Here is a 24,955-nt window from a genome sequence, read left to right on the forward strand (position 1 = left end):
TTTTTTTTAAAAAATCCTGCTTGAAAAGTGTAATGTGGCTATCTTTAATGAATGTATGTCCAAACTGTATTTTTACTTCAGTGATTGGTTTGGGGTATTAGTTCTAATATTTTTTAATCCGATGTCCCCACCTAACAGAGTGACTGGCAAGTGGTAGGTATTTAGTAAGTATTTGCTCAATGTTTAAATTACTTGAGTCCATGCATACAATTATTATATTTAGTTATGAAGGAGATCTTTAACATAAAACTTTTAAGGAAATTACAAAGGATACTTATAACCCTACATGATGAAATGAGTATCCTACTTAATTTGACTTAGGATAAAGCATGTTACTAAGCGTAAACTTTACGTACAGGGTTCTGCTAAACTTCCTACTGCTCATAATAAGAAACTAGCCAGAATTTGTAAAACGTTAATAAAGTATTCTGAAATCTTTTACCCAGAATTCCCTTCTCATTGGTCCTACTTAGATGCTCCATAGTTATCTTGTCTTAAGACACTTGCTCCTGGACAGGGTTCCCTTCTTCTTTTATAGTGGTTTTGTTTGTTTGTTTGTTTGTTTGTTTGTTTTGGGGTCCAGAAAGGGGGGCAACAGGGGATGGGGGTGCAGTTACCAGGGATTGAACTCAGGGGCACTTGACCACTGAGCCACATCCCAGCCCTATTTTGTATTTTTTTATTTACAGAGAGAGACTGGCTTTGAACTCCCAATCCTCCTGTCTCAGCCTCCCAAGCTGCTGGGATTACAAGCGTGTCCTACCATGCCCAGCTTTTATAGTGTTTTTAAATATTTAAGCTCTTAAATATGTGTAAATATCACCTTATAAATATGTTTGAGTATTCATTCACTGTCTTGGTTTCTAAGAAAACAAACAATCTCATACAAATTTAGGAAAGAAATAAATTTTTGGAAGGATAAGGGTGCAGAAAGCTGGAAAGAATTCCACTCCCACACTTGCAATTTTTAAAGGCTAAATAACCAAAATCACAACTTGATTGGAGGAGACTTGAAGTATCCGGGCAACGTATGAACAACCCCCAAATCCAAGAAAAAACAGACTCCTCCAAGGAAGGATGGGAGGAAAACCTTGTGTACTTGGAACAGTTGACAAATGCTATACAAGTCAGTTAAAAGAATCCGATAAAATTGGTAACAAATTACCAAAGGCCAAGATGGTTTTACAGAAGGCCATCATCCACAGACACAGGGAGAGTTCACACCAGTCTCCAGACTGTTTTTCACAGACCCAAGCAAGAGCCCCTGAAAGACTGGAATCTGAGATGAAATCAGATACATAATCTCATGACGCAATTGTGAGGAATGACAGCAGCTGGCTACATGGAAAGGTAGGAAATCCCAACAAGGTCTTTTTGCTTTATTTTCTACCCACAAAGGAAGCCTTAACCTGACAGGGAGAGGCCAGAAATCTCTGCAGCCCTCAGGGTACAGGAGAAACCCCACTACACTTGGGGGAAAGAAAAAAGTGGAAAGAGACAAGATAGCACCCTGCTCCTAGACGAACAGAAGGAACCAGACTGCTAGGAAAAAGTCAGGAGCAATTCTATATCTCAAACCTGCTGAGAGCCATAGCCAAATAGGAATGACGCATGGCATTTTTGGTTGAAAGGTGACCCCAGCAAGCCATTGAGATGATAATGATTATGTTAAGATGTGCATTCAATTGGAGATTAGACCCCTGCTGTCTGCCTAGGCCTGCTACTTTGGAGCTCTCCAGGGACTCCTGGAGAGTTCCCATTGGTTGGGGAAGTGCCTTAGGAGGGAATTCCGGAGGAGGGATTTCCTTTTGGTGTAGTGTGTCCCGAGAGAAGGCCCCGTGCGTGGCATTTTCGCGGGAGTTTTGGAAATAAAGTTTGTTCCTGCTTGAGTGGCTCCAGCCAGACTGCGGCACAAACCCAAAATATAAAAAACAAGTCACCTGCTTAGCAATGAGATGAAACAAGACAGTGCCTTTCATCCCTCTCCCCAGCAGCATAGCAAACAGCCAGCAGCAAGATCACTCCTACAATGACATTCTTCACCCAATTACAAAAAGCAGTCCTTCAATTCATTTAGAAAAATAGCAGACCCAGAGCAGCCAAAGCAATTCCAAGCTGTAACAGTAGTGCTGGAGGCGTCACAGTATCCAACCTCAAGTTAAACCACCGAGCTAGAGTAACAATAACTTCAGGATACTGGCATGGAAAACAGACACATAGACCAATGGAACGGAACAAAAATCAGAGACAAATCTGAACAGATGTAGCCGTCTGATCTTTAACAAAGATATATGTCCAAGAAAAGTCTTTTTTTCTTCTTTTTTTGACAAATGGTGCTGGGAAAGCTAGAAATGCCTATGTAGAAGAAGAAAACTAGATCCTTCTCTCTCACACTGCACAAAAGTCAACTCAAATGGATCAAAGACCTAGGACTTAGACCAGAAACTTGACGACTCCTAGGAGAAAACTTAGGATCAGCACTCTAACATTCAGAAGCAGGCAATGACTTCCTCAATAGAACTTCTAAGTCTCAGGAAATAATACCAAGAATTAATATATGAGATGGCATCGAATTAAAAGTTTCTTCACGGCCAAGGAAACAAGAGCATGAAGCAAGAACCTACAGAATGGGAAAAAGATTCTTTGCCATCTACTTCTCCAAGAGAAGATTAATATCCCAAACACACAAAGAACTCAAAAACCTTATACACACACACACACACACACACACACACACACACACACACCAAAAAAAATCAATTAACCCAATCAAAAAATCAGTAAAAGAATTAAACAAGCCAAGTATGGTGGTGCATGCCTGTGATCCCAGCAAGCTCAGGAGGCTGAGGCAGAAGAATTGCAAGTTCAAATCCAGCCTCAGCAAAAGCAAGATGCTAATCAACCCAGTGAGACCCTGTCTCTAAATAAAATACAAAATAGGGATGAGGATGTGGCTCAGTGGTTGAGTGCCCCTGAGTTCAATCCCTGGTACCCCCCACCAAAAAAAAAAGTAACTAAATGGATATTTCTCAAAAGAAGAAATAAAAATGGCTGACAATTACATGAAAAAAATTTTTGACATCTTTAGCAATCAGAAAATGCAAATCAAAACACTAAGATTTTACCTCACTTCAATTAGAATGGCAACCAATGAGAATACAAATAATAATGAATGCAGGAGAAGATGGGGGTGAAAACAGTGATATAGACACTACAGTGTTTACAGCAGTTCAATTCACAATAGCCTAGCTAAGGGACCAACCTATGTACCTATCAACAGATGAACAAATAAAGAAAATGTGGTAAATACACACAATGGAATATCACTCAACCTTAAAGAAGAATGAAATTATGGCATTTGTTGATAAGTGGATAGAACTGGAGACTAACACACTAAATGAAATAAGCCAGTCCCAAAGACCTAAAAGCCAAATGTTCTCTATGACACACAGATTCTAACACACAACAAGTGGGGGAAGAGAGAGAATAGAAGTTTATTGGAATAGACAAAGGAGAATGAAGGGAAGGGAGGAGGATGGGAATAGGAAAGACAGAAGGACAAATTGGACATCACTTTCCCAAGTCATATAAGAATACACGACCTGTGTAACCCCACATCATGTACAACCACAAGAATGGGAAGTCATACTCCACGTATGTGTGTCAATAATTAATATTTATAATAATTATATAATAATAATTATACATGACTCTACTGTCATGTATGTCTGAAAAGAACAAATATGATAATATGACTTTTTATAAAAAGAAAAAATTGAACTGGCCAGGGCAGAAAGAAAGTCCCCTTCTCTCATCCACGTATTTCCACGGACCTCTATCTGGTGACAAGACCGCCAGGCTCACGTAATTGGAAATCTGCAAGAGGCAAAATGAGTCTGTGGATCTCTTGGACCCAGGGCTGGCTCCAAGGGGCATATAGACAGTTCAGTCACAGATAATTTAATTATCCTGTGATCACCAGCTTGAATTTTATAGGAGTTTTATTGAATTTGTGTTTCATAAGAGAAGTTCAGTGAAACTTGCATGGGAGCTCATAGGAGCCTCCCCAGCTATAGAGGTTCCTCCTCCACAGCCTCACCTGCATGCTCAGCCCTCCTCCACCTGCTCCCCACTGTCTGGGGCCTTGGCAACTCCATACTCTGCCTCTCCACCTCCATCCTGCCACCACTGCAGTGACCAGGTCTCATTGCAGGGACAGGGCAGGCCCCTTCTGTCATCAGCCTCTGCCACTGTCTCATACCTTGCAGGCACAAAGGGACAATGGGACACGCACCAACGGTGTGTGGGAAGAACACAGGTGCAGCTCTCCCATCCAGGGTCTGAACCGAGTTCTTTTGTAACTGGTCAGGGTGAGCCTCTTGCCCACTCTTGTTCCAAGTATCAGATGCATGTGCATGTATTTGGTTGCAATTTTTCAATGGTCACCCATGTTCCAAGTGACGGGGTGACCACTTTGAGAAGGGGAAATTAACTCTCACATTCATTCCAGCAGACGCAAAGGTCATTTGAGCAGCTAGGGCAGGTGGCACTAGGCAGCCAGCCAGCAGTTTGCACCTAGTCATGGAATGAGACCCCCAGGTGCCCAAGAGTTCCTGCAGTCATCCTGTAAGCATCCCTGTGCCCAAGGGACACAACATCAGCAAATCAGATAAAAACACACAGACATAACCTTCTATAGAAATAAGAAGTTTTGTATTTTAGTAGCTTTAAAAGCACTTCCCCCCACTGCCTTTTGAACACAAACGTGCTATTCTCTGAATCTTTATTTCTTCCCCAAATTCATACACTGGAATCCTAACCACCCATGTGATGAGACTAGGAGGCAGGGCCTTTGGAAGGTGATTAGGTCATGCTATCTCAATCATCAGAAATGAGATTATTGCCTTAAAAAAGGGACCCCAGGGAGGCCCCATTACGCTTCCACCATGAGAAGACATCTTCTGAAGGTGCCTTTGATGAATCAAAATGCAGATCCCACTAGAAACCAAATCTACTTTGGACTTCCCAGTCTCCAGAAGTGTGAAAAATCAATTTATGGCATTTATAAACCGCCCAGTCTGTGGCATTAATAGCCTCAAGGGCTGACAAGACTCCACATTTTCACTTATCCCTGAATTTCACAAAATATTTGACGGCTGCTCTTGAGAGTGAGGTGTGAAAAGCAAAGAGAGGACAGTTGGTTTGGGGTGGGAAAGAGAGGAAAGAAAATCAACTAAATTAGGAAAGAAGATCTGGAACCAAGAGGTTGTGAGCTGATAAGACACGGAGGAGGAGGAGGAGGAGGAGGAGGAGGAGGAGGAGGAGGAGGAGGAGGAGGAGGAAGAGGAGGAGGAGGGGGAGGAGGAGGAGGAGGAGGGGGAGGAGGAGGAGGAGGAGGAGGAGGAGGAGGAGGAGGAGGAGGAGGAGGAATAGGGGTGTTTTAGTCAGCCTTGTTGCCTCTGTGACCAAAGGACCTGACAAGAACAATTTGAAGGAGGAAAAGTTTACTTGGGGGCTCACTGTTTCAGAGCTCTTGGTCCATAAGTGGCCAACTCCACTCCTTGGGGCCCAAGTTGGAGGCAGAACATGGGTCGCTGATGGTTGTGGGCTCCCTCGTCACAGGAAAAGATGAGGAAAGGTCAGGGTGGGTAAGATACATGCTGATTGTAACTCAGCCAGCGGGTGTCCCCAGCTCTCCTAGGGACATCCAGGATTCTTCCCTTTGTCACAAGACCTTCCCTCAGGATCCCTCTTCTTGAATCGTTGTTGCTCAGGCTTCAGACATGCTTGTGTGGCTTCCTAACTCTTGTTCCCTGCGCACCACCCTAACTCCTGGATTCCTCCTTCCCACACAGCTTTTCCCAGAACACAGATAGAGGCTGCCCTGCCCACAGGAGCTCACTGTGCCCTCTGAATTCCCACCTCGCCAACACCAATCTCAGTCTCCCTCTCTGGGAAACCCACGCCCGTCCTGACTTCTGGCCCTTTCTGGGCTCCTCATTTAACCTCTCAAACTTCCTCAGGTTTTTCTCCTGCCTTTGTGGCTCCCTGCAGATGGCCTACGTGTTCTTTCCTCTCAGCAAACTCCTTGCAGGGAAAGGAGATTCAGACTGAGCGTCAAGGTCATCTCTTCAAGGTCATCTCCTGCACGGGTCACCTGCATTGCATTAGGATGTCAACACTCTGGCCTCAGTTCAAAAGAACTGAATACTGGCTAGTACCACTTATGGCTCTGACGCTCCTTGTCACCTACCGTGCCCCCCTCTCCACCCATCCCTGTGTCCTCTTCCCACTCTGCTCCTCCCTCCTTCCTTCTCACTCCACCATGTTTTCACTGTCAGTCTTCACTTACCTTGATCTCAGCTCCCAGGGCCTCATCTCTGTTTTCTTACTCTGTTCATTCAGTCTATGCTCCATTCTTCCTCCTCGATGCCCTTTCCAATCCTAGAACATGAATGTGTCCGTCCCATGGCCCTTGGAATTCTCTATGTCACTATAGAAGGCACAGTCCCCCAGTGGTTCCTGTCAAGGTGGCCCACGACATAGCTTTAAAAGACCTGCCAGGAGGAAACACCCAGAAAGGTGAGCTTTTATTTTAAACTCTTGAAGACAGAGCTGCATTCACAATGAAATAAGGGAAGTGTTCTTGAGGGGAAAAAAAAAAAGCAAAGAAAAAATATAATCTGACGCCAGTTTACAAATATCATTAGGTCCAGGTTCCCTAGTGGTTGGGCTATGAAGCCAATGTAGATACTCACTAAATCTTGGTTGCTTTTGCTTTTGCTTTTGCTTTTCTCATTCTGAGAATTACAAATCACTGGTCTGAGTTTTGAGTTGACAGATATCTACTTGCATGATCCTGGAATAAAATGCATACGATAAAAAGTGATTGCAAATTTTGAATACCTCTGTGACACCTGGTAAAATTTAAAGCAAAGTTGATCCAGAGATCCCCCTCAAACAAGCCATGAAGGCCATCCATGCAAAAGCCTTTCTTAGCTGCAGCACATACAATCTTTTAAAAGCATGCCTTCTTTCTAGGGGAGGGAGGTAGAAGAATCGTCTAACCTTGGCTTTTGAGTTTGTGATCTTGTCTTAATTTTTATGTTGGCTGTTAGTGAAACATGCCGATATGTGTTTTCAAGAATTTTTGTTTAAGGACGTGTTATATGAAAGGTTACAAAATGAAGATTTGAATATGTACGCAAGATAGCACACAAGTGTACAAGTGATTATTAACCTTGTTGTTTTATAAATTTGTATGAACTGGAGTATCTGTTGCCCATGACTATACATGTGCAAATAAATGTGGCTTAGACTTGTGTGACTGCTTAAGGAAAAAAAAAATAGAGATCCCAGAAATAAACCCACACATCTACACTCAACTGAATCTCACAAAGGCTGCTAAAACATATATTGGAGAAATAACAGTCTCTTCAATTAATCATGCTGGGAAAAATGGATATCCACATGTAGAAGACAGAAACTGGACCCCCATCTCTGATCCTGTACAAAACTCAACTCAAAATGGATAAAAAGCTTAAATGCAAGACTTGAAATTTCAAATTAGTAGAGGAAACAGAGGAATTAGCTCAAGATATTGGCACGGACAATGATTTTTCTGAACAAAACCCAAAAAAATCACAGGAAACAAAAACAAAAATTGACAAATGAAATAACATCAAACTGAAAAGGCTCTGAACAGCAAAGGAAGCAATTAACAAAGTGAAGAGACAATGTACAGAATGGGAGAAAATGCTTGTCACCTATGTACCTCACAGAGGGTTAAGACCAAGAGTGCATAGGGAACTCCAAAAAGAGCTTAATAACAAAAACGTAATACATTTAAAATGGACAAATGATCTGGAAAGGCATTTCTCAAATAAAGAAATACAAATGACCAATAAATACATGAAGAAATAATATAATTAGCCATCAGGGAAATGCAAGTCAAAACTAAATGAGATATCATCTCATCCCATTTACGACGACGGGTTGAGTGTAGTGGCACATTCCTTAATACCAGCTACTCAGGAGGCTGAGACATGAGGATTCCAAGTTGAAGGCTAACCTGGGCAACTTAGGGAGGCTCTGTCTCAAAATGAAAAATAAAAAGGACTGGGGATATAGCTCAGTGGTAAAATTCCCCTGGATTCAATCCCCAGTACCAATAAGGAAATAAATAACCTACTGGTGCTGGTGAGAAAAAGAAACTGCTATACATTGCTGTCAAGAATGTAAATTACTACAGTCACCATGGAGAATAGTATCAGTATGGAGGCTCCTCAAACAAATTCAAAATAGAGCTACGATATGATTCAGCTACTCCACTTCTGGGTGTTTATCCAAAGGAAAGCAAATCATCATGCCAAAGAGAGACCTAGACACTCATGTTTAGGCAACACTTTTCACAAGAGCTAAGATATGAAATTGACCTAAGTGTCCATCAACAGATAAATGGATTTTTAAAACATGGCATATATACATAATGGAAATTATTAGACCATAAAGAAAATCCTGCCATTTGCAGCAAAATGGATGGGACTGGAGGACATTATAACAAATGAAACAAGCCCAGACACTGAAAGACAAGGAGTGCATATTCCCTCTCATATGTGAAAGCTAAAACAATTCAACCTGAGTATTGAATAGTGACTAATCAAAGTTTGGAAGGGGCACAGAGGGGAAGATGATAAAAGGAAAATTAGATTAGATCCATGCATGCTATATGTATAGGTGTAGAAATATCAAACAAACCCCACTAATGTGTACAATTATCATGTTAATAAGTAAGAATAAAATTTGAAATTTAATAAGGGAAGAAATTCTTTAAAAAATACATATAACCTCTGACCCAGCAATCCCATTTCTATGTATATTCCCTAGAGAAACCAGTGCTTATGTTCATAAAGACATGGCACAAACCAGGTGTGGTGGCACTACTTGGGAGGGTGAGGCAGCAGTATCACAAATTTGTGGCCACCCCAAGCAACTTAGCAAGACCCTAACTCAAAATAAAATTTAAAAAGGGTTGGGGGTGTGGTTCAGGAGTAGAGTGCCCCTGGATTGAATCTCCAATACCACCGAGAAAAAAAAATATACAAAAAATGCTTAAAGTAGCATTATTCAAAATAGCTAAAATCTGGAACAATTAAATGTCCATTTATAGTAGAATGGGTAAACTGCTGTGTATTCACATGACTTAATACTACACAGCAATGAAAGTGTTGAACTACTGTTACATGCACAAACATGATAAATATCACAGAAATAATGTTCAACAACAACAAAAAAAGGCAGACATAAAATAGTACTTACCATTAAGATTCCGGTAATGTGAAGTTCAAAAACAGAATTAAATCTAATATAATGTGTTAGAGATCAGAATGTTGATTGTCTTTAAAAGGTTACTGATTGGAAAGGGCATCCATGAGGGAGACTTCTTGGTGCTGAAATATTTTTTTATAAGAGTAGTGGGTCAATTTTGGATTTCTTCCACAATGGAGATTCTAAAACAGAAAGGAAGGTCTATATCAGCATTGGGAGCTTTAAAGGTAGAACTTTATTTGGGGGCACTAGGAAGGGTAAAACAGGAAAGGATGGAAACTCAATACAGTGATGTTATCAGCCTTGTCACCTCCATGAAAAACTGAGATCCGACTCACTGGAAGCTTCCAATCCTCCGTACAGACTGTGCCTCTGACTTTTCTACCTGAGAGATGAGAAGAGCACATTTTCATGACCTCCCATCCATTAACAGACCAGGTATTATCTCCCTGACACTTGCAGTTCCGGGCGTTCACAAATGCTCAGTGGCTTCTCTCAGGTGTCCCCATCACATTGCAGGAAAAGTCTTGGGGCAAAGGTGCAGAGGGCGGGCGATGCAGCTGGAGTGAGCCTGTCACAATGGCTTCCGTGGGGATGGTACAGAGGTGTCTGCCACTATCATGTTATGTTGATGAATTATATATATGTATGTAGCACAAAAATAAATAAATATTTAAAAGTAAAAAAAAAAAAAAAAAATCAATCTTTCCCCCCCCCCCCCCCTAAGAAAGCTTCAATACTCCAGTCTCACAGCCTTGGTTTAACTGTTTAGCACTCGCGCCACCTTGTGGTGAAATATGAACATCCACAAGCTACAGCAGGTGTTCAAAGAGAAAATGGGCTGTTTCACTCTGTTCCAAACTGATATTCTGGTGCCTGCTATATAGAATGCTCACCTGCAATGACAGCTGTTTGTCTGTTAGGACCATTTTCTTAACCCCCTACTTTAAGATGAACAGGAAAACTCAATGTGGTACTTTTAAGTAAACTGTATTGGTGTGGGGAGCTTTGTAGGTGAGAAAACAGTGCTTAAATGGAGGATTTTATCTGCCTCTGGGCTATTTTTCCTATATTTTCTCCCACAGTTATGGTTAGCCTTAAATAAGATTTGCAGACTGTGTTTGTAATCTAAACAAGACTAATTACTCCAGTCTTCTGGAGATCACTATGTTTTTAAATCTCCAGACTTAAAGTATCTATGACAAGGGTCTGGGGTTGTAGTTCAATTGCAGAGCGTTTGCCTAGTACGTGTGAAGCACTGGGTTCAATCCTCAGCATCACATAAAAATAAACAAATAAGATAAAAGTATGCTGTCCATCTACAACTACAAAAAAAATTTTAAGTATCTATGACAAAATATACCAAATGAATTCCATTAATCAAACTAATTCTATTATTTTAAAACCACAATTAAATAATTTCTACCTTTCCCAATTGTATTTATGCTATATTCATTGTGATAAATTATTTTATATAAGACTTTTACATTTTATATAAAAAGTACACAGTAAAAAACTGATGCATCAAATATTGAATATAAAGGTTTTGTGCATTTCCTTCTGTAGCCATTATTTCTATGAAATGTAATTTTATTAGATTGAATTGTTCCTAGAAGTCATTTTTTCCACTCTAACATGTATTCTGTATTGGTTTTTGCCAGGATTCATATTTATTTAAGATTTTAGATAAAGCAAAAATGGTTTCTTAACTAATTGTTGCACTTCTCATCAGACACTCTCTAATTGCCTTTTGTCCTGAATTGGATTATAACATTGCTAATTTGCTTCTCCAACAGACTTTGCAAACTGTATACTAACTAGGCCCTCTGGACTGAGAAAGGGCACAGAACACAATTAAATATTCTCTGTTTTATACACTACTGAGCCACTTGCAAACATATGTAGGATTATTGCTTTTCAGACTTAATGGTTTTAATTCCTTCTTAATAATATGGAAACATCCAGTGCAATGCTGAATAGAAATGATGAACACAGACGTTCTTGCTTTCCTCCGAATCTTAGAAGCATAAAATGCTAACATTCATATCACGTTACAGTTTTTGTTGTTCTTTATCAAACTAGGACATTTCCTTCAATTCCTAATTTACTGAGAGTTCTTCTCATAAACAGATATTGATTGTTTGAACTCTTTTATTTCTGTTGAGATGAACACATGATTATTCCTCTATGATCTGTCAAGATGATTAATTATGCTGTTTGATTTTTAAATATTAAGCCTATGTTCCTGTTCTGGGATAAATTTCACATGCCCATGATAAAATACCTTTAGATACATTACGAGATTTTGTTAAGTTTTGTTAAGAATTTTTGTATCTAAATTTATGAGAAATATTGGGCTGTAATTTTTTGTTATAATTTTATTGTAAGTTATTGATGTTAGGAATAGCTGACCTCATAAAGCAAATTGGGAACTGCTGCCATCTCTGTTTTTACAATGAATTTATGTAAAACTGTTATTTTTTTCTCTTTTAAATGTTGTTAGAATTCACTGAGCTAAGACATTTCTTTAGTGGGAGGATTTTTAATAATATATGTAGTAGTAGTATTTATTTACTTATTTGATCTACTATATATTTGATATTTATTGTTTTAATAGCAAATTACCAAGGAGCTAACAGATGAACACTTTTTTCTTGTCTCAGTTTCAGTAAAGTTGTGTTCTTTTAAGTATTTTTTTCATTTAATTTATATTTTCAATTATATTACCATGATATTTTCATTATATTCCCAGCTTATCCTTTTAATAATATATTGTAATAATACCTTTTCGTTTATTATTAATATTTGTTATTTGATGTTTTTTTTTTCTTTTTCTTTTTCTTTTTTAAGGTACTGGAAATTTAACACAGGGTTGCTTTACCACTGAGTTACATGCTCAGTCTTTTTTCTTTTTATTTATTTATTTATTCATTTATTCATCTACTTTTTTGAGACAGAGTCTCACTAAATTGCCTAGGCTGGCCTAGAATTTGTAATCCTTCCACCTCAGCCTCTCTGGTATCTGTGAATACGGTTGTGTGCCACTGTATCCGGCTTCTTGACCATTTTTGCTAGAGAGACATCAATTTTATTAATCTTATCAAGGTGCTGTTTAATTTTCAAATATTCTGAGTACTTTCTAGATGTCTTATTGTTAGTGGTTTCAAATTTATTTCCTTTGTGATCAGAAAACATACTCAGTAATATCAATCCTTCCATATTAATTGAAATTTCTTTTACAGCCCAACATGTGTCCTACTACAAAGAATCTTCTGTATGTGTTGGAAGAGAACGTGGCTACTAATGACCAATAACGGGGAGGAGGGGGGAATAGAAGCTCATTGGATTAAACAAACAGAAGGAAGAGGAGGAAGGGGGGATGGGAATAGAAAAGACATTAGAATTAATCGGACATGACTTTCCTATGTTCATATACAAATACATGAACTCTGTAATTCCACATCATGTAAAGCCACAAGAATGGATCTTAATTAGAATAAGTTATACTCCACATATGTATAATACATCAAAATACATTCTAAGTTCATGTATACCTAAAAAACAAATAAAGAAAGAAAACATATATTCAGAATTTTGTCAGGTATAAAGTCAAACAGTTGTATATTGGGTCATGTTGGTTGATATTACTGTTCAAATCTTCTCGAGTCTCACTGATTTTATTTACTTATTCCATCAATTGCTGAGAGAAGAGTATGCTTTAAAAAAAACTCCAAACACTATTTTGATTTAATTATTTCTCCCTTTGTTTCTGTTGATCTCTTCATTATGAATTTTAATTTTTTTTATTTTTAGGTTCATTAACATTGAGGATTTTTAGGTCTTCTATATGAATTGTTTTATCACTGTGAAAAATTCTACTCATTGAATATTGTCAATTCTTTCCAGTCCCCCTTGTATATTTGAGTTTACAACTTGTATTCTCTTTACCCTGAAGGACTTCCTTGAACATTTCTTTGTTTCTTTTTGTACTGAGGATTGAACCCAGGGCCTTGCACATGCTAGACAATCAGGCTACCAATGAAGTGTACGCCTAGGGTCTTGGTAAGTTGCACTGGCTGGCCTTAAACTTGCAGATCATCCTGCCTCAGCCTCCCAAGTAGCTAGGTTATAGGCATCTTTTAGCATTTTTCAGTAGGTCTGCTGGCAATAAATCCTCTCAGCTTTCATTAAGCATAAGACATCACTTTATTTTTAAATTTTTTAAAAATATTTTTTAGTTGTAGTTGGACACAATACCTTTATTTTATTTATTTATTTTTATGTGCTGAGTATCAAACCCAGTGTCTAGCATGTGCTAGGCGAGCGCTCTACCACTGAACCACAGCCCCAGCCCTAAAATTATTTTGATGGATGTATAAGTCTAATAGGTGAGTTGCTTTTGTTTGTTGGGTTTCCACATTTTATTTATTCTATTACATGCTAGTTTACATTTCTGAAGAAAAGCCAACTGCAAGTCTTCTCATTGTTCCCACGTATGTGTTCTGTGCTGCTTCTAGGGTTTTTTTCTTTATCTTTGGTTTTCAGCAGTTTGACTTTGACACTCTTTGATACAGTTTTCTTTGTATTTATTCTGCTTTGAATTCACTGGAATTGGGGGGTCTTTGGGGTGGCTGGGGGGGAGTCGTTTGCTTTTTGTTTGTTTAGTGTGTAGTGCTGGGAGAACCTCGGGCCCCGTGCATGCTAGGCAAGGGCTTCATTCTACTGAGCTACCTCCCATCCCTCACTAGGATTTTTGAATTGATCGTTTTCATGGACTTGGGGAAAAAACAGTCATTACTTCAAAATTAGTCATTTTTTCAAAAAATATCATTTCTGCTTGGGCACAGTGGCACACACCTGTAATCCCATCAACTCAGGAGGTTCAGGAGGCTGAGGCAGGAGGATCATGAGTTCAAAGTCAACTTCAGCAACTTAGCAAGACCCCATCTCAAAAAAATAAAATAAAATAGAAGGTTGGGGGATGTAGCTCAGTGCTAAAGCACCCCCCGGATGAATTTCCAGTACAATTATTATAACACAAGTCATAGATGATGTTTTAATCTGTCAGCATTTTTTCCTCAGTGTTCTCTTTTGAATAATTTCTATTGACCTTTCTTCAAGATCCTTGATTCTTCTTTCACAGTGTTTGTTCCATTGTTAAGGTCAACTGCTATGATTTTGCTTTTTGGACTCATTCTATTAGGTTAGTTTTTTGTTTTTTAAGTTTCCTTTCATTTTTATGAGATTCCCCATATTTACCTGCTTGTTTCGTCTCTGCTTATAACTTTCCAAGTGGATTTTTTTTGTTTTTTATTGATTTTTTTTAAATGACAGTAGAATGCATTACAATTCTTATTACACATATACAGCACAGTTTTTCATATCTCTGGTTATATACAAAGTATGTTGACACCAATTGGAGTCTTCATACATGCACTTTGGATAATGATGTCCATCACATTCCACCATCCTTGCTTGTCCCCTGTCCCCTCCCTTTCCCTCCCACCCCTCTTCCCTATCTAGAATTCATCTATATAATTTTCTGCCAGTTCTGGTTTCTGAGTTGTCTATGATTTTTTTATTGATTGACTTTTGTATTTTGTATGGGTCTCATTTCCACATAAATGAATTTAGAAGCATTTCCTGGTATACTGAACATCATACTCCAATGATGTACAATTTAGATGCTAAGCAACTTAGGATGGGCTTACAACCCAATAAACCCATCATAAGTGGAAAACATCTTAAGTCAAGAATGCATTTAATGCAACAAACCTATGAACTTTGCAGCTTGGCCACACAGTGCACTGCAGAGTGTCAGCTGTTCACCCTTGTGGTCACGTGGCTGCCTGGGAAGGACAGCTCACAGCTGCTGCCCAGGGTCTAGAGAAGGTATTGTGCTGCATATCACCAGCCTGTAAAGAGATCGAAATTCAAAGTACAGCTCCTTCTGAATGTGTATCATTGTCACATCATTGTAAAGTTGTAAGATCATAAGTCAAACCATGGTAAGTCAGAGACCTTTTGTATATAGATAATAGTGGAGACTGCATTACACAACGTTTTTGCTTTGTTTTTTTATTACCAAACTTGTACAATCTCCTTGTTCTGTATCATTGATAAAGTGGGGAGGTGATCATTTGGATTTCACCAACTATCTAGCTAATCTTGGACAAGGAAGCCATGTTTAAGATTGAATTTACTGCTGGTTAGCCTTTCCTCACAATGCCACAGCTGTTCCTGCCCGAGTCTAATTTCCTTCATTTTTTTCAATGTGTGACCCTGGAGTATGGTGTGGGTTGGCACTCAGTTTCACATTTTGAATCAGACGTAGAAGAGCCCCCTCATTTCCAATCTCCTCAAGAATAAATAAGACTAGAGAGTTTTCTTCTACTTTTTAGCCACTGAGATTACAGGCATGGACCATACCATGCCCGACTAGGTCAAGTACATTTCTGCTGCATTTGGGAGGTTTCTACACTCCATTCTCCCTGCTCTCCACCAATATTGCCAGTACCTCTCTGTCAGTCTGGCAAGCTTTCTCCTCCACCTGTGCCTCCAGAATCTGTCACTTCTCAATGACTTCATTTTCTGAACTTTGCATCCACCACCCTTCAGTGCTTCATGGACAAGTTTGAGTTTTATAACATCTTAAGGGGTTGTGTTCTTGTTTTTATTTTGTGCATTGCCATAAGAGTGAATATCTTCCACCTTTTTCCACATCATAGTCACAAAGCCGTTTGTGTTTCAATTGTAGCCAGGCTGTAAAAAAAAATTATACTTTCCTTATTTTGTCTATAACTGATATGGCTTTCCTTATAATTATCTCTCCTGCTGGGTAGCAAGGGTGTTTTGAAGTGTAGTTATGTTTAAAACTCTGGAATTCAGGATTTTGTTTTTCTGTCGGGAACCTTGGAGCTCCTGCTACTGCACACACAGAACACAGAGGGGACATGTTCTCTGGGGCTCTGTTTGACTCCAAATGGGAGATCTCCACCCACACTCCTTCCAAAGCAAACACAGAGGGCTGGGTCTGTAGCTCAGTGGTAGAGCCCATGGGAGGCACTGGGTTCTATCCACATACAAATAAATAAATAAGATAAATGTATTATGTCCATCTAGAAAAATATTTTTTTTAAAAAAAAGCAAACAGAGACATAACTAAGGAACAAATGAAAACATAAACAACAGCTCAGCTTGGAGCTGCACAGCAGAGGAGAGAGACTCGGGCTTTGAAGGCATAGAGCTCAATCCAAAAACAGTAGAACACTAAGGCAAAAACAGCAGAAAATAGAGCAGCCAGCAACTGAGAGTTTCAGGGAGCCGGTCTCCATGTGCAAAATGAAAAGAAAGCATGGATACCCTGCAATGAATTCCCCTAGGAAATCCGTTAGCGGCATATTCATCCTTGAAACAGCAAGAAAGTGAGAGCTAAGTCCTAAGCCACCGAACCTGAGATGTCATTAGTCAGCAGTGTTCATTTGGGATGTCACACAGAATATTCTGCAAAATCATGCTGACGTTTTAAAATCAGACATGTCACATAAAATTCCAGATTTCCAGTCTTCTTGGGAAATGCAGATTACAGCCAAGCTAGAGTTTGACTTTGTACTTGACAACAGGCCACCGCAGCTGCCACCTTGGCACAGGATATGAGCTTCCCAGCTCAAGACAGATTCCATCACTCAGAGGCCAACACATGCACTTCCACCCTAGTCCCTGTATCTCCGCATTGCCTGCAGGTAAACACGGGAGTTTGCACTGCTGTTTGTACAGAATCACTTGTAACAGAAGGAAAAAGAACTTAAACTCTTTTAGATAAATGTTAAAAGAGGAGGTGATTATTTTTGTTACTTCTCCAAGACCACGCTCACTTCACACTCAGTTCCTGAGCAGGGGAAGACTACAGTCCTGGGAGCTTGATGCTCGGCCTCCAGAGAGGCAGGTGGCCAGGAGACTCACAGGAAGTCTTCATAGGAGCTGTGAGGGAGTAGAAACGGAGACACCTTTAGGAAAACAGGAACAGGGGATGGAGAAGAGAGAATGAGGGAAGGAGCAGATGGAAGGGGAGACTTACCTGCATTTCCTAATCCAGAAGGTTAAACCTAGAATGAGCATAAAGAGGAACACCAGACAGGTCACCACCAGGAGGACCAAGCCTACAGAGGTGTGGGTCCCATCTGCATGGGGGAAAACAAGGTGTGTGTCAGCACAGGACCCTTCCAGGTATCAAGTTCCCTGGCCTAGCACATGTGAGGGGGCCAGGTGCTGCTTATTCCCCACCACCACCATGGATTTAAAGCATCAACTTCTATTCCTCAGAAGTTTCGACTCCCCACCTTTTCACAGGGTCTAGGCACCTGCACTACAGTTCATTTCACTATATAATAACGTAGCGTACAGGTGAAGCTGTGTAGCCAGGCAGACCTGAATCGATATCCAGCTCTTCCACCTTCTATGAGACTCTGGGTAGTTAACCTATCTCAGCCTCAATTTCCTCATTTGTAAAATAAAATAACAGTAACTGCTTCAAAAGAGAGTGGTGATGCTCAGGTAAAGCACTGGATGCAGCGTTGCCTGGCCCCACGCAGGAAGCACTCAGTATACCACAGCTCTCCTTGTTAACCTGCTTTTCATAAGTCCCTGATCCCCATTCTGCTGGGAAATGAGTTTCCCAGAATTCTGTTTTCATTTTATATGCAGTGCTGCTGGTTGAATCCTAGAGTCTGGGACAAACCACTGAGCTGCATCCCTAGCCCTTATCTTTTATTTTGAGACAAGGTCTCCCTAATTTGGCTAGTCTGGCCACCTACTTGGAATTCTCCTGCATCAGCCTCCCCAGCAGCTGGGAATACAGATGAGTGCTGTCATGCCCAGCTTCCAGGGATTTATTATTTGCCAATAACTTCCAGATCTCTAAGATTATCAATCCCATTTCATCTTGTATTAATACATCAGATCTCAGTCCCATTTTTTTTTCCTTTCTGTGTCTGGAATCCATCCTTCTAGCCCTCCTAGTTGGTGTGCCAACTCCATCCTTCACAGTCGCTCCCTCTATGCTTCAGAACCACCTGTCTCCATTTCCAACAGAGCCCCAGCCCTTTCTCACCCCAGTAGAGGACGAGGTCCTGCCCTCCTAGGCTGCTGTGCTTCACCCTGCAGGCCAGGCCAGCTGCCTCCCCAGCTGCCACATCCAGGGTTGCTCTGAGATACCACGTCCCATCTGCTTTGGGCAGGATGTCACCTCTCTGAGTGCCCAGCTGCTCCTTCTCACCTCGCATCCACATGACCTACACAGGCTTTGGGTAGAAGCCAGACACGTGGCACACCAGCAGCAGACGGCCAGGCCAAGGGCTGGGGCCACGGGACAGCCAGGCCTCGGGCTTCACTGTATCCAATAAGGGATGAGGAAACCATAAGGTGAGAACTCTGCATCAGAGGTCCCAGGCCTCCTCCCAGGTTCATGCTCCCCAAAGGTCCACTTCTGGAGGTGGAGTCTCCAAGTAGCTTTGATCCCTTTGTTACCTTGCCCAGGAGACCCATCCCTCATCTCCTTCCCCTCCTCTGATCCCAGTGCCCTATAAATGCCTCACCTCCTACTCTAACACTCTGAGCTCAGCTGGAGCACACAGCATGTCTCAAACATTGTCTGAATCAATTCTGACCCACAGACTTGATTCAATTCAACTCATGGAACGAACCCAGCAGGTACTCAGTGACACTGGGTGATATGAACAAATACCCTCAATGTCAACATACCTTATATATAATCAGAAATATGATAAATTATTGAATAATGGTGTATTAAGAATTGTAGTGCAAAAATAAATAAGTAAATAAATAGAAAATATACCCTCAAGCCTTATTCATCCTTTCCTGTGTCCTGCTCTTTCTCTGATGCTTAAAGGAAAGCAAACCAACTGAGCAGTGATGCACAACTGTAATCCCAGCAGCTCAGGAGGCTGAGGCAGGAGGATCTGGAGTTCAAAGCCATCCTCAGAAAAAAGTGAGGTACTAAGCAACTCAGTGAAACCCTGTTCTCTAAATAAATACAAAATGGGCTGGGGATGTGGATCAGAGGTCGAATGCCTCTGAGTTCAATTCCAGCACCCCCAAAAAATAATAAAATGAAATGAATTTTTTAAAATGGAAAGAAAACCCTTGGATGGCAAAACCTAGAGGAGTCAGAGTGTAGGGTAGATGGAGAGGACAGAAGACTGACCTTGCTTCTCCAGTTCTGACTTCCCTGTCTCTAGGAGGCTGTTCACAAATTGGGGGCAGATGTCATTGAGGAGCCACTGAACTGTTTCCCTTGTCCCTTCGTCCTGGTTGAGCACTTTGATGACCAAATCTACCCACTGGGGGGCCTGTGGGGGCAGGCTCCCAAGCAGTTCCCTGGAAACTCAGGATATATTCTCCTTGATATGCTACATGGAGAAAGTGTTCTGAGACGTTCCCAGGGTGCACCTCACAGCCACCAGACAGCTGCAGCTCCATGGGATCTGTGGAGAGAAACGTGCAAAACTCAAATGAGCTTTAAAGGACTGAAAGGGAAGAAGGAGAAGAGACTGGTACTGGGGTTACACGGGGGACCCACAGTGGAAAGAAATGAGAGTGGGTGGCCTGATGCCTGAAACTGGGGCATGACCAGGCAGAAGTGCAAGCCCTCAGAGAGGGAGAAAGCAGACAACCTCATCCCCTCTCCCAGCAGGACTTCCATGCCCATTCTCACACTGTGGCGCCTGCCCTGGATCCATCCCCTCAACTCACACTCTAAGGACAGCATTTTGGCGAATCCCTGTATGTCCCTGGTGAAGCTGCTTCGAAAAACCCGAAATATATTCTGCAGGTGGACCCACTGCTGGCTGCTGAAGGTGCCCTGGGCCCAGGGCTTCACAAAGCTGATGGTGTCCGAGGCGTTGCTCCAACTGTGCGTCTGCAGCTCCCCCAACAGGATCAAGGCGTCAGTACGCATACAGCTGCTGTTAGCTAAGGAGGAGATCTGGAGATAGCGGAAGAGGACACTCCTTCGCAGGACTGGGGACAAGAAGACTGGGTAAGTACAGCGAATGGCCTACGGAGCAGACAGCACAGGGAGAGGAAGGAAGCAAAGCAGATCGTGAGTCCAGGAGGGTCAGCTGGGGTGCGCCTACCCTGACCCGCACCGCGCTAGGAGCCAGAGACCCCACAATCTCTGGTGCATTCGTGCGCGCCGGGCTCCACGGCCCAGCGCTCATCCCCTCGTCCAGGGGAGCCTTTCCCAAAGTCTCAAGCCCGCTCCCCCTCTTGGTCCTTTAGCGCCAGGACTCGGGCACCCTGGGCCACTCACCGTCAGAGCTTCCCCACACCTGCGGGAGCACCCACAACAGCAGGAACCAGCTGCACCCCAAGCCGCAGAGTCTGGGACCTTGCGGGCTCCGCCCTTCCCAGGGCGCTGCTCTCCACGCCACGCCCCCAGCAGCCTTGTGCGCTCCGCTTTTGGAGCGGACCCCAGCCAAGTCCCAGGCGCGTCTCAGGCAGCCGCCCCGCTCCTGCTGGGGTGCGTTTTACTCTTCTGCTAGACTGTCGCCCTAGCCCCTATGGGTTTCATCTGCAAGGAGTCCCTGCTGGAATGGGAGGAGTCCCGAAGCAGTCGCTCACTTCACTGGGTTGCACAACCAACTCACTTTCCCAGGATCTGTCTCAATGCAGAAGGAATATCAAACAGCACCTGCAGCACTTTGCAACTGTTATCTGTTAAAAGAGGACATTAGGTGTATAAGTTTTACCACTGCGACAGTGCCAAAAAAAAAAAACAAAAAAAAATTTTTTGAAAGAATTTGGTTTAGCGGTGTGGGTCGCCAGGTGGAGAGACTATGGGTGATTTTGATTTGTTTTACACTTTTAAGTCTTAAAAAAAAAAAATCTACAAGTGAATCTATACATTGACCATGAACTACAACATTAAAACCAATTTTCTCAGTGTCCTGAGGTAGGATAAAAGACATAGGATAGGTACAAAGGAGACAAGGGATAAAAATCAAGAGTAGCCTGGATTTAAGGTTCAGATTTAAAGTCCATGTTCACATGGATTAAAAGTGCAGGTTTCAAAGTCACTTTCACGTACTCTGATTACAAACAGCACTGCTCCAGCCATTATTAGTCCTCACCCACAGGACCTTAAATAACTTCTTTCCTCACCTGGACCCACAAGAAAAAAAATGGGTCTGAGAAATGCCTTTGCTCAACAAGTAGATATTCTTACAACTCATACATTGAGAATTGATTAGTCATCTATATGTTACTCTGCATCAAACCCTCAATGTTACACCAATGTAGTAACATTTAAGTTCACATGCAGAACAATGAACCCCCCCCTCCCGGGGGGGGGGTTGCAAAAAGCGATTTCTCTTCAAAAATAAATCAGAAAAGAAAATAATGCCTACTGGGTAATTGTTAACCTTTCCACTTACTGTCACAAAGCAGGACTAAACCACCCTCTTAGATCATGTCCCTGTACTACAAAGAGTTCACTCAGTTTGGGGAACTTGGTCCCATTTGCTCCCCTCACCAGCTTCCTGTTATAACCACTCTGACTTCAGGCTCTGAGATCAATTTCTCAGGGGAGTCTTCTGAGCCTCCCAGACTGTGAGCAAAGGCAGGAGAACTAGGCCAGCTCCACCTGCACTCCTTGCTCACTAACTTGCTTTGCAAACCTTTCTCCCAGCACCTGCAGAGCCTGTCATTATAGAAACATTCATGTGTGTGTCTCTTTCTGTGTGCTCTTGTCAATCAGCTGGAGGGACAGCACATGTAAGGATCACATCTCCTGGCTCCACTTCCTCCCATTTGACCACATGAATACTTCCCTTCCTCTCATACCCCCTGTGTCCCTAGAGAACACGCATCTGCCCCTCACTCTGAGCAGGGATCCTGGAGATCGCCCTAACCCACCTACCTTACTATAAGGAATTCCCAAAACAGTTTGAAAGAACACAGAAAACTTATTTGGGTAACAAATAAAGGTCTAAGTGATTAAATGAGAGTTCAAAATAGCCCAAATAGTGGATGGGAAGGGAACTGGGCATAGACGTGAGAAGAAAAGTACTGGGGACTGAATTGGAGCAAATTATATTCCATGCTTGCATAATTATATCAAAATAAACCCCAATATTATGTATAACTGTAATGCAGTAATGAAAAGATTAGAAAAGAAATGGAATTAATCTGTGTATTAGAGGTTATTTCATATAACTGCAATCTGAATGGCTGGGTATCCAGCTAGAAAATGAAGCAATATTGGAAGCTCTGTCCACATGGAGCTGCCTGTACCTCCCTCTGCCATTGATTTCATTGTATATTCTGAGGCCCTGCAGAAAGCATCTCTAAAGAGGTCACGGCAAGGGCAGAACTTTCCCTCTGGTCTTAGCCGAACCTCTACTGGTATCACTGGACTTGGTACTTCCCTCCATTCCTCCTTTCACTTTACTTTGTTCAACTTGCTTTGCAGACCTTTCTCCCAGCACTTCCTTTACTCTATTTGTCTTATCTACTGTTTAATTTTTATTAGTGCATTATAGGCATACATAAAGGTGAAATTCACTGTGGTACGTTCACTCGTGTACACAGGATCCTTCAGTCCACCATTCTTCACATTTTCTGCCTCTCCTCCCTCCCTCTCCTCCAACCCCTACCTCTACTCTATTGGTCTCTCTTCTGTTCTGATGAGATTCCTCCTCCCCTTTTTTCCCTTATTTTGGTCTAGCTTCTGCATAAGAAAGAAAACACTTGATCCTTGACTGTATGGGTCTGGCTTATTTCATTTAGCCTGATCCTCTCTGGTTCCAGTCATTTACTGGCAAAAGCTATGACTTCATTCTTCTTTATGGCTGAGTAAAGCTCCATTGTGTACATATACCATGCTTTTGTGATAGTAGGAGCAAATGTGACTCCATTTTGTTTTATGACTTCATCCTGTAAAACAACCATGCCAAGTAGAAGAGTCATGACTGGAGCAAGATGTTCTTTTCCTTTTGCTTTAGAAACCTATAAGAACACAGAACTATCTAATGGGGCATTGTTTCTGTAACTAGGGTAACAGGGCTCTGTTTCTGTAACTGGGGTGACTGGGCTAACTGTGATTGGTTAGGCTTCCCTCCGCTTGACTGCACTGTCTTGCTTCTGTAACCTGGCTTGCTTGCATTGGCTAGACCCCCTGAACACCCCTTTTGCAGTTTTCAGGCTTATAAGGAGTGCCCTTGCAATTGTTCGGGGCTGATCAGGGGAACAGCTTTATGTTCTGGTCAGCCGCCACCGGTGTGCTTCAATAAAGGCTTGATTCGATTATATGTGAGTGGTCTGGAAGTCAGTTTATGAAACCCTGGGACGAAGCTTTAACTATAACACTTTCTTTAACCATTCATCTGCTGACAGGCATCTGGGCTGGTTCCATAACCTGACTGGTGTGGATTGCACTGCTATAAACATCGATGTGGCTGTATCGTGATGGTAGGATGACCTTAGATCTTTACAATATGTGCCAAGGAGCTGTTGAGATCTATTTCTTAGTTCTATATTGTACACCTTAATTCGTCTATTTGTCCATTCCTATCTTATTACCATAATGTTTTGATATGGTGGCCTCTGGGTTTAGTATTTTGAATGGCAGACACTCTGACCCCATCATTACATTTTTTTTTCCTATTTTGGAGCCATTTTAATGCTACTTAAAATTTTATTTAACTGAAAAATTCGGGAGCTAATTAATATTTTGTTACATTAAGTGTTCTGAACCGAGAAAGGAATACATCTTTTCACTAATTCAAAATGGTTTTTATCCTTCAGAGAGCTATACAGTTTTTGATATGTGTCTGTACTATTCATATGAAATATATTCCTAAGTATCCTCTTTCTGTTTTTGGATTTTGAATACGTCACTTATTCCCATTTCCATTTCTAGTTTGTTGTAGTTAACACATGCTTTCATTTGTATGTGTTTATCTTTTTTACTTGAATAAACACCTTTATAAATTCTAGCAAATGTACTTTCAAACAGGGTTGTTGTTTGTTCTAGGTACATAATCACATCATTGGTGAAAGGATTCAGTTCATCTCTTCCCCTGTGGGTCCCTCTGCCTCAGCAGCTGCTCTTGGTCCAACAGAAGGGTGCACCTCCTGAATCCCCAGAGACTTCAAAGTCCAGAGGAAATTTCAACTGTCACATTCTGTGCCAGCTGATGCCCTTGTTTAGGATTAGGCCACAAAGCCTGCATCTTTTTTTCTATTTTTAGTTATACATGACAGTAGAATGTATTTTGGCAGAATATACATACATAGAGTATATCTTATTCTATTTAGGGTCTGCATTCTTGTGGTCATATACAGTGTGCAAATACAAGGCTAGGAAAGTTATGACCAATTAATTCTACTATATCCTATTCCCTTCTCCCCTCCCTTCCCTTCATTTCACTTTGTCTAATCCAATGGACTTTTATTCTTCTCCTTCCCACTCTCTCTTGTTGTGAGTTAGTATCCACAACAACATTCAGCCTTTGGTTTTGGGGGATTGGCTTATTTCACTTATCATGGTATTCTCTAATCAATCACCATCAATTTACCAGAAAATACTATAATTTCATTTTCTTTATTG

At 41.4% G+C, this 24,955-nt stretch overlaps 1 protein-coding gene and 1 pseudogene across 1 annotated transcript in view; both read right to left on the minus strand.

Moving 5' to 3' along the window:
* LOC114079111 (T-cell surface glycoprotein CD1a-like) overlaps positions 1–9,909 on the minus strand; it is a 47,354-nt gene extending 37,445 nt beyond the window's left edge. Inside the window, exons 1-3 of the mRNA XM_071618289.1 lie at positions 9,638–9,909; positions 9,319–9,509; positions 6,353–6,557 (exon numbers count right to left, since the gene is read on the minus strand). The gene's annotated coding sequence lies outside the window, so the exon portion shown is untranslated. The remainder of the gene's footprint in view (positions 1–6,352; positions 6,558–9,318; positions 9,510–9,637) is intronic.
* A 5,470-nt stretch (positions 9,910–15,379) lies between these two features.
* LOC114079118 (antigen-presenting glycoprotein CD1d-like) lies at positions 15,380–20,718 on the minus strand (annotated as a pseudogene).
* Between the last annotated feature and the right edge of the window lie 4,237 nt (positions 20,719–24,955).

This window comes from Marmota flaviventris, chromosome 10, assembly GCF_047511675.1.
Source record: "Marmota flaviventris isolate mMarFla1 chromosome 10, mMarFla1.hap1, whole genome shotgun sequence".
In the NCBI taxonomy this organism is placed as follows: domain Eukaryota; kingdom Metazoa; phylum Chordata; class Mammalia; order Rodentia; family Sciuridae; genus Marmota; species Marmota flaviventris.